General features: G+C 37.7%; 1 pseudogene; it reads right to left on the bottom strand.

Moving 5' to 3' along the window:
• Nucleotides 1-1,511: 1,511 nt before the first annotated feature.
• LOC122754709 lies at nucleotides 1,512-10,934 on the bottom strand (annotated as a pseudogene).
• Nucleotides 10,935-13,339: the final 2,405 nt, after the last annotated feature.

Raw genomic sequence — 13,339 nt, 5'->3', positions numbered from 1 at the left:
TGTGGAACTATGTTTAATGTCATTGTACATATATAACCTATATCAGATGGCCGCTTTGGGGAGGGGGAAAGGGAGAGGGAGAAAAATTTGGGACTCAAAAAAACCTATCTTTACACAGAACTGGAAAAAAATACTAATAATTTGAAAAAATAGAAAAAAGAAAGAAAAATTCCACTAGCAAGTTCAGGGCAGGAGGGCTAGAAAATTCTTATGGAGAAGATCTAGACATCTTACTGACCCACAAACTCAATATAAACCAATTATACAAGAGCAGGAGGAGGGGAAAGCTGTCACACAATCTTAGTAGCTAACATTAATAGTGTTAGGTGCTATGCTAAGCACTTTACAAATACGATCTCACTTGAACCTCACAACAACTGTGGAAGGCAGTGCTATTAGGTCACACAGGCCACCTAAGACGGGATTTTTTTTTTTTTTGGCATGAGGGTTAAGTGACTTGGCCAGGGTCACACATGTAGTAAGTGTCAAGTGTATGAGGTTGGATTTGAACTCAGGTCCTCCTGAATCCATGGCCTTTATCCACTGTACTTCCTAACACCAGACTTGATCAAGTCTTCTTAAATTCAGACCTAAGGCTACAATTTCAAGGAAGAGAAGTAAATGTTCTTTGGCCTTGTTCAGTCACATTCAACTGCTGAAACCCCATTTGGGGTTGTCTTGGCAGATATATTACAGCTGAGGAAATTGAGGCAAACAGTGTTAAGTGACTTGCCCAGAGTCACACAGCTAATGTCTGAGGCCAAATTTGAAATGAGGTCTTTCTGACTCCAGGCCCAGCACTCTATCCACTGTGCCATCTAACTGCATTGTCCTAGTCACACCAAATCGATGTTTGCGTACCACAGAAGTCCACTGTATAAGGACCAAGAGGATGAAGTACATGAAGATCATGTTATATGACACAGGTACCTTAATGTGTATATAGATAGAAATATAGACTAGGGAGTCAGAATGACCTGAGTTACTTTGACATCCACAATAAGTAATTGAACTTCTCTTGCCTTAGTTCCTTCTTTGTAATAGGGAATAACAGCAGCATCTACCTTACAGGGTTGTGAGACTCAAATAAGGTAACAAATCGAAAAGCTCTTTGCAGACCTTCAAGTGCTACACACAAATGCTAGTTATTATATAATGAATGGTTTGAAGCAAGTAGGGATGTTTAATTTGGAGAAGACATAGGGGAAACACAAGACAGGTCTTTCAATATTTGCAGGACTTTGATTCGATTAGACTTGCTTTAGATTGCTTTATTTAAGAGTTGGGAGATGAAAGAGATGCGAAACTAACAAGCAATAAACTTCCTATTTTCCCTCCCACCTATTTCCCTCAAAAATCTGTTTATGAATATCTGAAATCTTGGTTCCATTCTTCCCTGTTCCTTAGTACTCCCAAGATATAGAGAGCTCAATCAACCAACTCCTAGACCTGAAAAACAAATTGTTGGGTTCCTATTCTCTCACCTGCTCTGCCCAAGGATGGGCTTGCCTTCATCTTGAATGCATGGTGGAGCCCAAAGAGGAAACAGGCAGAGGGGAGAATGCATCCCCCTCTGAGAAGGGAGCTGGGAAATAAAGAGTGGTGACATGAGGGCCCCCATAGCTTGGATGACTGAAAGGAGGGCCAGGAGCTAGGGGAATAGCCATAGGTCCCCCAGGGAAGGACCCAGCTGCCTCAAAATCCTCTTGGGGTGAGTTGCTGTTGCTGCGTTTGCCCTTCTGATGCAGGTTACAGAACTAAGCCCGGACATCTTTCTCAAGTCCCAGCTCCTCGGCAATATTGTTGATCTGTTGAAGTGTGGGCTTGGGGCACTGGAGAAACATGCTCTCCAAGTTTCTGATCTCCGTTCTCAATGCTTGTACGCTTCCTCTTTCTGGCTTGCTGAAGGACTGTCTCAGCCTTGCAAAGCTCCTGAAGGTGATCATTGTCATTAGCTGCATCTAGCCTCTTCTGTACCAGAGGTCGGAGCTTACACATGTTCTTGAAGCTGAGTTGTAGTGCCTCAAAACAACAGATGGTGGTCTGGCTAAAATCCTTGCCAAAGAGAGCCCCCAAGGTTATTCCCACATCAGCCTGGGTATAACCCAGAGTGATCCTCTTCCGCTTTAGCTCCTTGGCACACTGCTCCAGTTCCTCTGGGGAAGGGGTCTCCTGTGGCTGCTCGTCTCCACTCTCCACTGGCTAAATCTTGGTGACTCGAGCTGTGGCGCCGGGCTCTAGTGAACTGTCCTCGGAAGGGCTCTCTACCCTGGGTCCTGCATCGTCATCGGGGACCGCGATCTCCTGAGCAGGCTGATCCATCACTCCCACATTGGACTGAGGTTCACAGTAGATACCTCCTCCCCACATATCATGCAAGGGGTGGTACAGGGCCATTCCCCATCTGTCGGGTCCAGGTCCTGTCCGGGCCCCACTGGGTGGGACTTGAAAGCTAGGCCAATTTCACATAGGTTCGGACCCTTCAGCCACGCCACCGCCCAGGCAGGGCTAATAGTATTCAGGAGCCAGGTGCTCGGCCAAGCGAAAGCAGGGCACCCCGACCAGGGGTTTTAAGGACTGAGAGGAAAGGGTACAATCTGAAATGCATATCTTCAAGATAATCTAAATAAGGAGCAACAGTGAGGGTTTTTCTTTGCGTTATAAAATCAATATATTTCTCTATGTTGTTGATGTTCAGTCACTTAATTGTGTCCTACTTTAAATGACCACATTGAATTTGTCTCTGGTATTTCCCAGGCAAAGATCCTAGAGTGGTTTGCCTTATTTTAACTAGTGTGTCCCCATTTTACAGATGAGGAAATAAAGCAAATAAATAGGGGTTAAATGACTTGACCAGTCACACAAGTAATCAGTGTCTGAGGCTGGATTTGAACTCAGATCTTGATTTCAGTCTTAGTGTTCTCTCTACTGCACTCTTTAGCCGACCCAAACTTCTCCTTACCTGGAGTAAGTAAATTTCTTTAGATAGATGGGGGGCAGTTAGGTCATACAGTTGATAAAGAACCAGCCCTGGATTCAGGAGGACCCGAGTTCAAATCTGGCCTTAGACACTTGATATTTACTAGCTGTGTGACGCTGGGCAAGTAACTTAACCCTCATTGCCCCATTAAAAAAAGAAAAGTAGACAGATTGATGGATGGATGGATAAATGGATGGATCAATAGAGGGATTGCTAGATGGATAAGGGGGGGGCAGGCAGTCAAATAGATCATTCCTGTTTAGGAATGTCAAGATTCTGAATAAAAGAAATTTAATTACTCAAAAAATATGTCTATACTATGTTCTGCATAGTAGAAGGAACCTTAGAGCTCATCAAATCCATTAGGCTCATTATTCAGATGAAGTAGTTGAAGACAAAGATTTAAGGCAGCTAGGATCTGAGTTGACACCATTACCTTATAAACAATGATCAATCAATCTTGTACCTTTTTCATGAATTGATGAGTTACTGATCACTCAAAATCATGGACTGACTTCTGGAACAGTCCTTACCTAAAATGAAACTGAGGTCCAGAAAGGTAATATTTCACCAAATCAGGTAACTTATATTCCAAATAACCACTTTTTCAAGAATGATGACAGAGAAAACTATGTACCTAGCAGGGAGCTGAATAAGATGATCTCTAATGTGCCTAGAATAGGTGACATGCTAAAAGTCAGAGAACCAGGTATCTGATTCCTAGTCTAGTTTTCTTTCCACTACTTTGGTGAATATCTTTTGGTCTATGTGATATTTTTTTTCTTAACAATCTTTCTGAAATTCATATAGATTTTAATCTATTTTAGTATACGTATATACACATATGCATATATGTATATATACATGTATGTGTGTTGTGTTGTGACATGACATGACGTGATGTGATGTGATGTGATGTGATGTTTTGAGAAGTGACAGTCAAAAGAGAGCTGGCCTTGAAACCATGGGTTCAAATTTCAACTATACCACATATTAACTTTGAGATCCTAGGTGTTTTCCTTAACTTCTCCATGCCCTAGTCAGCTCTCTAAGATTACAAATTACAGAGACATGTTGACCAACATTAGTGGAAGTAACTTCCTAACCTGAGAGTGCCAATAGAGAGTGCCAGTACTAAGGAAATCCTATTCAGTCCTTACAGTAGTATAGCATAGCACAAAATAGAGTAATATAGTATAATGAAGTCTAGTATTCTAATATTCAGTGGAAGAAAAGTTTCTTTTTTCCCTCTTTCTCTAAATAAAAATTCTCAAGTAATGGCAACTATTCTTTTTGATATTTTCTTCATATCTATCCAAAATCCCTGTCTATTCTCTTGGAAAAAATCTCATTTCTCCAAATTTATTTTGTCTGAAATGACATCTATGGGCTTCAAATCATCAAATGTTTTCCACTCACTGAGTAGAGGATTTAGAGTTTTATCAAACTCACATCATGATGAATAAGGAAACAGATTCACAATTGTACTAATACAGAGAGAAGAAACCACTCATCAGTTCCAATGTCTGAGTGATAGATCATAATTAAACAACCCTTTTCCCAAGAACATTTCTGCATGCCCATGATCTGGATGAAACGGTAACAGAAATTTCTTGAAAGTCACTGGTTCAAAATGCTAACTATGGTTGTCATCAGCATGATCTATATTCATTGTTTCCATTTTTAAAACAATCAGGATATATAGATTGCTTTCTTCAACTCATTATTCAGCACAAATATGAAAGTTCCACCCATTCCCCTAATTTCATTGGACTAGTCATCCTTGAAGAAAGCTTTGCCAGTTCTATCAATAGCAGTTCATTGCATGACTGAAAATGATACCAGCTTTGTGCCTAGAATGCACCATCATTCATTGGCTTTTTTCAACAAGGATATAGGAGACCACACCTGCTACAACAGCTACTATGTAGTGATCCAATTCATCACAATATGATTGCTATTAAGATCTGTGATGATACCTTTTGCTGTATCACAGATTCCAAAGTAGGTTGCTCTAGAGATAATAACACCCTGTACCAAGAAACTGGATTTTTGGCACAAACCACAAATTTCATCCAGGTTGATGATTTTTACAAAGCAATCTCCCAGGTCTGTGAATTCTCTTTCAGGGGAAGATTTCCAAATACAACGTCAAGGGCAGTTCTTGAAAAATCCACAGTCAGATAAGTGAAAGAGTTAGGGCTTGAATTTAGGTTTTCTGACATATAATCTCATGTTTTTCTCAATGCATTTAGTTATCCAAGAGCTTCAGTGTAGGGATAATTTCCTCCCTATTATAACAATATACATTCCTTGTTCACAATATTGAATTGGAGTTAGTTAGAAGAGACCTGGGTCTGAATTATATTGCCGACATTTAGCTACATGACCATGGGCAAGTCACTTAACCTATATAGGCTTCAGTTTTTTTAATCCATAAAAATAAATTTAATAGTTCTAAACATATAAATTTATTGTGAAATATTATGAATACATGAAAAGCACTTGTAAAAATCAAAGCACTATTTAAACGTGATCTTCAGAAAGATCAACTTTTATGGATTTATCTTTGTTCCTCCTTTGTTCCTCTCTGGATTCCACTCCTGACTCTCCAGCCTTCTTTCTCCATTATTCTTCAGTAGCTTTATCACCCTGGAACATTCCTTTGCTCTGGAATCCCTTTCCTCAGATTTTTTAGTTTCTCTTAGACCTTAACATTTTAAGGAAGTGACCAGGACAGCAATATTCATTCCTTCATTTCTTTCCAGGTTCTGTTTCTGTTTCTATGGACTTCTTTCTCCACCATTCCCCCATACAGGTACCATCTTTGTTCCTCCCACTGTACTTTTCACCAACTATTTATGTACTTTCCTTGCCAATTAGAATATAAGTTCCTTGAGGACAGGGTCTATCTTTCTTTTTACCTGTATTTGTATTCCCAGTACATAGCAAAGTGCCTGGCATATGCCAAATGCTAAATAAATGCTTGCAGGTAACAATAAATTTTAAAATGTTTTAATATTTGCAAAATCCTTTGAGGTAAGTACTATTATTATCTCCATTTTACAGATAAGTGAAGTGGGAATCAGAGAGTTAAGTGACTTGTCCCCATTGATATAGCTAGTAAAGGTTACAGGGGCTTCACACTCAGGTTTTCTTGACTCTGAGTCCAGAGCTCCATAATATTCACTCCATGTGGTTTCTGTACATTACCTTGTTCTAAAAGCACTATGTAGATCTAAAAACCAACTTTGTACACTTTCTAAACTCTGCCCATTTTCAGATCAGATCTTCTAAACCCCTCTCCCTGGTAGGGTACTACTCATATACCATATAAGTCATTCTTTGAAATCAAAGCCCTTTGTGAGTGAGCCTGAGGACAATTACCTCAGATGAGGGAGGATGTGAAATGCTGTGGATGTTGTGCAAGAAATGCCAGTGGCGGGACTCAGCTAGCACAGCTGTACTTTTTGCCTGACGATGAGGTGAACTCTCTACAAGAGCAAAAAGTGAAATGGAGTTTTTATAATGACTTTTCTACACAGCCTGCATTTTTGAGTTTGGGGTTTCCTGCTGACAATTCAAGAAGAGATCAGCCATCTACATCACAGATGAATCCAGGTGGATGGTTAAAAAAAAGTAAATGTTGCTAACTGAGTAGAATATTATTGTGAACAAGAAATTAAGCATTTATTTAGCACAGAGAGTTTTTTCAGCCCTGTGTTTGAAATGGAAACCCTCATTATCAAGTATGTCCCTCACAGTTTATATCTGTACAATGTTTGGCAGTCACTTTTATGGACTGCTCATTTCAACAGACCAGTGAGGTGGATCAATATTATTCTCTCCATCCTACATATGAAACAACTGCAACTGAAGTAGGCTAAATGGCCTTCCCAGGCTTATATAAACTTGGTAGCAGAGCCAGAATTAGAATTCTGCTTAGAGTCAATGATTTTTCAATGCACACACACACACACAAAACTGTGCCTACAGTCAAATCAAAGCAGGTTAATTAGTTATCCTATGAATGGAGGCTGTATCTTCAATGAATCTGGATAATACAAATAAAATACACATTTCCATATTTGTAGATTTCCTGCTGTTTTTTTTAAGACTTGAAGTTATTATCGGTCCAAATATACTAAATGATTTGTAAAGCCTTTCTATTCCATGTAGGATGTTTAAATGTAGTCAAATGACTCCAGAAAATGAAAATAATAAGAACAATAATCATCATTATATATTCCATCTTAGTTTGCAAAGGGCTTTACATGCATTATCTAATTTAAGTCTCACAACAAAACTACAAAAGAGCTATTATAGGCATTATCATTGTCATTTACAAATAAGGAAACTGAATATCATAGAGGTAAAGTAACATAGTTGCACAACAATTAAATGTCAGAAATCAGTTTTAACCAAAGTCTTTCTGCTTATGTTTATAAGTGTTTGTAAGTATAGCAGCTCTAGTATGCTCTAGTAAATTGTTTTTCTATTAACACTTCTTTTCATAAGCCAATAGCTATGGGTCACTCTCTTCATTAGGGTTTATTAGCCTTCTGCTCTTATAGGTCCCTACCTAGATATGTGCTGTCTAACTCCCTTCAGTTACACAGCAGGGTCTACATCATCCTTTATAGAAAGCTTAGCAGCATCTCATAATCTGCAATTAATTGGACCCTTGTGCAGGAACCAAATCAGGACCCATGGATCAACAGTTCACACCATTTATTATTGGATAAGCCTTGTGTTTGATTATATGTTGGTCCTACTCTAACCTAGTTCCTTGTTCCTGGTACCTGGGTCTTTGCTGCCTTGTCTATAAATAAGTCCATTACTTTATGCCTCAGAACTATATAACATATCCTATTCACATTCTCCTTAATATGAAATCCTTCCCTGGCTTCCTCACCTATATCCTAGTTATGATTGGACTAGAACCTAGACTTGCTCATTCTAATTAACACTGGGACTTTATCCAGGAACCAAAATCTCTAGGACTCATCATGTTAGGAGGACCCTATCTGAACTGCCTGCTCTGCCTTGGTAACTCTTCCACTTGTCCAGGTCACCATTTTGCTCTCTATCAGCCTATTATTTTCAAATAGCTACATTAATAATGATTATTGAATTCATCAAAAAGATGAGTTGTACTTCTCTTTACTCCTTTTTGTTTTCAGCATTTTCTTGATGTGCCACATTTTTCCTAAGAAGGAAAGCTAAGTAAATAAGTTATTTTTGAGAACATAAATATAAACAAAGGCACAATCTATTGTTAAACATTAACCAGTTGCTTAATTTTAAATATAACAGAAGCATTTTTCTATACATACATAAAAATATCATTGATAAAGAAATAATACTAACATTTTGGCATTCTTAGGCTCTAATCTAAAAGCAAGAGAAGAATAATAGGCTAATTATAGCATTCCTATAATTTACTAACCAAATTCCTTTTCCTATAATGAAATGAACAATCAAATTGGTACCAATAAAGAGTTAATATTATTCCTATTAGAAGCCTAGCTGAACACAATAACTGTCATCTATCATTTGTTAATTATTTCATATTTATTAGTAATTTTTTTGAATTATATAGATTTTGTGTCATTTTAGAACAAGGATTAGGTCTTTACCCTTTTTGTAATTTCTGTAGTGAATAGTCATCAATACATTATAGGTACTAAATAAATTCATAATTGATTGGTGAGGGAATTAGATTCAATGAATGAAGACGTTAAATACTTCAGAGAAAATTAGAAGCTAGATGGTAATTAAAATTGTTAAGATTACATATCACTATTTTATTTGTATTAAGAGAAAATATTTGCAAAGTCATCATTTCTGTTAAGTAAACAGTGTAAAGTAAAATGATACAAAGACAGAATTAGAATTTACTGATTATTTATTGGGGCCAAGAAAAAAGATTTTGCATTTATTGTATCTTCTCTTGCTAAATAGTCTCCAGCAAGATCCTGCTATACTCCCAAAGTCACCTATTTTGTTTTCTGCAATCATGTGTACATTTCAGTGGTAATGGGATTTACAAATAGGTCGCATCCTATTTGCCCTGTTCTATATGTGAGTTTGTTTACCATACACCTCTAGGGCTACAGTCAAGTATTGCTCCTGGGAATAATAGGACTGACATTTGCCATGCAATACTTAAGACTAAAATAAAACAACTGTTAATAAACACAGGTGTGTTCTATATTTACACATACCTACTTTAAATATTTTTAGCCATGCACATCAAGGAGGTATTAGACCACATATCTTAATGCAGGAATAAACTTTTTCTATCACCTTACAGTTACAAATAGTAAAATACTATACTTGTGGATATTCTCTCCCTCCCTCTCCCTCTGTCGGCTTTCCTCCCTTAACCCCTCCCTCCTTGGGCCTGTCACATTATCTATACCCCTTTATTTATAAGAAGGTACTTTTCCCATTTATCATGTAGAGACATTTATTACATTCCTACTTTTCGTTAGGTATTACTAGGTCATTGTATGCTCTTTCTGTGGAAGGAGTATAATTAAGTCTAGTACACATTCAAATGCATAATTGCAGGGGGTGAAAGATTTAGAACCACAACTGGAAGATTCTGAGATTCCAAGAATGGAGCTTTGCTGTGAATTTCCAGTATATGGTGAAAGACTAAATCTTTGTGTCTAGCTAGCACTAAGCTACAGGTATGTCTCAGATTCATAAGAACATTTCTCTGTTCCAAGAGAGGTCATCTCTTAATAAATGGAGGCAGACCAAGAACTGTGCTCAGTGCTGAGTTGTTCATACACTTGTGTTCTAATTCTGCCCAGTGCTAATGCCCTGTCAAGCCTCCAAGAAAATCTGGGCTTCAGTATCTCATGCAATGAAAAGTATTGGGAGAGGGCAGCTATATGCTTCCTAGGAGGGCTAGATTTCTGACAAAAATGTTGGCCAGCATGCTAGGAAAACACCAATAATTTTGAGACACAACACAATAAAGTAGAAAAGAGCTCATGTACCTATCCATTCCCAAATTTTACAAGAACATGAGAAGAATAATATGGCCCTCTATGTGCTGATGTAAGTGTTACGTTCTGATATTAGATAATATCATATTTTAAAGTGAATCAGTGGGTTACTGCTATGGTGAATACATGATTACCCAATCATTGAATGTGAGACTTATAATGAGAATGATATTATTTAATTTCCAAATTATAACATTTAGTTTCCAAACTATCAAGAAAATCCTCCTCTAAAAATTACTGGGGCCTTCAAAAGCCTTCAGAGAACAGAATTCCCTTTGAAGGCTGTGGAGGCTCCACATAGGAATGGACTCCATGCAGATAGCACCCAGTGTTTTCAATCACACACATACACACACACACACACACACACACACACTAACACACACACACACACACATGTACATCCAGTCTTTGCATTTCTTTGGATGTTCAACCTATGAATAGTTACATGGTTTCCTAGGATTGTGCTTTTTTTTTTCTTTATTAATGATTTTCTTAAATTATCTCAACACAGAACCATATTATAAAGAATATTAGGCACGAAGGATATACTTTAAGGGATGGAGAGAGGGTGGACCTGAGGGGAAGAGTGGTGAAAAGTAAGAATAAATACTTTAGATGTGTATAGTGCTTTATGGTTTATAACATGCTTTCATTCATATTTAGATATGTATTTTATTCATATACACATGTAAATATGTACTTGTATACACATATGTATGTGTGTATAGCTTCATTATTTCATACAAAAAATAAAACACTCTCTGAGTTAGGTACTATTAATATTGTTGCTTTCAATCCAGAGACAAGGAAATTGAAGGACGGAGGATTTAAATAATTTGCTTCCAATCACACAGCTGGTAAACAGCAAGGTTATGACTCATACCTTTATCTTCTGATTCCAAACATTTTCTCACTGTACTAAGATGCATCTCAAGTAGTGGAATAAGGGCAGACAATGGGCCAGAGGCAGGAATGTTATACTTTGACATTAAATTTGATTCAGCATCAATTTATCAATACAAGAGTCCTGAAAACCAAACAATAATTATCTATTGTGCTCAGCAACTGGGGAGAACAAAAGTATACTTTACTTGTAGTCATTGCTCCTCAAGGAACCCAAGGCTTAAGAGCAGACAAAGACACCAATATAGAGAACTGCTTTGCTATATAGAAAACTACAAAACAAATGGTATGTGAAGTTTCGGCAAAAGTTTGATACTAAAGCGGTAAATCGATATGTGCTTCCTGAAGGATGTGGTATTTGTGTTGAGCGTTGTTTGTTCTGTTGTTTCAGTTGTGTCTGTCTGTTTATGTCCCCATTTGGAGGTTTTCTTGGCAAAGATAGTGGAGTGGTTTGTCATTTCCATCTCCAGCTCATTTTGTAGATGACTAAACTGAGGTAAACTGGTGTTTCACCCTATACCACATAGCTAGTAAGTGTCTGAGGTCTTTGAAGTCAAGTCTTCCTGACTTCAGTCCCAAAGTTCTAACCATGATGCCACCTAAAAGCTCCTGTATTGTGTATGGGGAAAGATTTAATAGGTGAAGAAAGGAAGAGAGGATACTATAGGAAGTGGGACTCTTTCAGCAGAATCACAGAAATGTAAGAGCACAATACATATGCAGAGAGGAAAAAAGAATCTAGGTTAACTAGAACACAGAATCAACTGAGATGCCATAGGTTGTTTGACACAGTGGAAAGAGGAAAGAATCAAAAAGAAAAAGGGAAAAGAATAAGGTTTACATAGTACCTACTATGTGTCAGGCACTATGCTTAGTACTATATAAATATTATCTAATTTGATCTTTATATCATACATATAAGTTGGAAGTGCCTTTAGAGATACCTACAATTTGTCCATTTCCTAACACAATCTTTTTAACTTTATACCCCTGAGTAAATTATTTCACTACTCTGAGTTGTGGGGGCTAAAATTTAATATACGGAGCATTAATTGTGTCACTCGCTGAAATATTGGGGTCCCAGAAATAATGAGAGACCTTTATGTTCAAAGCTCCCTACCCTCTGAGATGCCCTTTTAGATATTTCTCCGAGGCCAATAAGAAAGGAGTCTTACAGCTTCTTTTCCGCAAAAGGATCAGATTTTATTACTTGGGAATTAATTAAACAACAAAGGTGAAATTAATAAAAATCAAAGATAAGGAAATAGGAAAAAGAAATACAAATAAATTGTCTTAACTCACCACACCTGGAAAGTCTGCTAGCTTTCTTGCATCACCAAGAAGACTGAGGAGCCAGAGGGCGAGTGTGAGATCATTCTGGAAGAGGCTCTCCTCCCCTCAGAGAGTGTTCAATCTCCCTCCGCTAACAGGGGAGGTCCTTCAAAACTGTCTATGGAGAGTTCTCCTTCTGACCTCATTAGCATACATAACTTCAGGGTGGGCCAGGTGTGTCCCCTCCCAAATGAGTCAGCTAAAACTCCAATAATTTTTTACCACAAATAATTTTTACCATAGAGTATTAGTGTCCTCATATGTAAAATTATTGGTTTGGACTATATGGCATCTAAGGAAGATTCAACTAAAAATATAAGCCTATCATTTGACTCTGAATGACTATGATTCTAGTGATGATTTTAGAAAGGTAGAGTAGTGTAAGACTGCGTGTCATGAATATCAGAAAAAGGAGAATGAATTTTATTCAGTAGACATTAAGACAATTTAAAGATCACAGAGTGAAGGAATGATATTACACAATATAAGCTTAAGAAAATTCTAGCAGAAGAGACTGGAGAAGGATGAATAGAGGCCAGAAAATATGTTATGAGGTTAATACTATAAAATGGAATTCTGTTTGGCACTGAGGATATAGAAAAGGATATAGATACTGCTTTCAAAAAGAATAGATATGTAAGGAGAGTTTAGAAGTCACAATTTGACTTTGGTAAGTGTAAGACTCATTCACAGCCCTGTTCCTCCTCCATCTTTCCCCCAACTCCATAAGCCCCTTCCTGTTTCTTTCATGTGGGATTTCATCCCATTCTACCTCTCTCCTTCCCACTCCCCAAGTACAGTCCTCTCACACCCCAATTTTACCCTAAAGATTTCATTATTGGGCAGCTATTTGACCCAGTAGAAAAACAACTCATGCTAGACTCAGGAGGACCTGAGCCCAAATCTAGCCTCCAACATAAGACACTCAGCAACTCCATGACCTCAGGCATGTTGCCGAACTCCAACCACCCTACAAAAAAAGATAAACAAAAAATAAATGCTTTACAGATATCATCCCTTCATAATCAATTCCGACTTGTATGCTCTATCTAAATTTATTTCTATCATCTACCCTAATACTGAGTAAGTTCTTGAGTTA

The sequence above is a fragment of the Dromiciops gliroides genome, chromosome 4 (assembly GCF_019393635.1).
Source record: "Dromiciops gliroides isolate mDroGli1 chromosome 4, mDroGli1.pri, whole genome shotgun sequence".
In the NCBI taxonomy this organism is placed as follows: Eukaryota; Metazoa; Chordata; class Mammalia; order Microbiotheria; family Microbiotheriidae; genus Dromiciops; species Dromiciops gliroides.
Note: the sequence above shows the minus strand (reverse complement) of the source record. Positions and strands in the feature narration are given on the sequence as shown.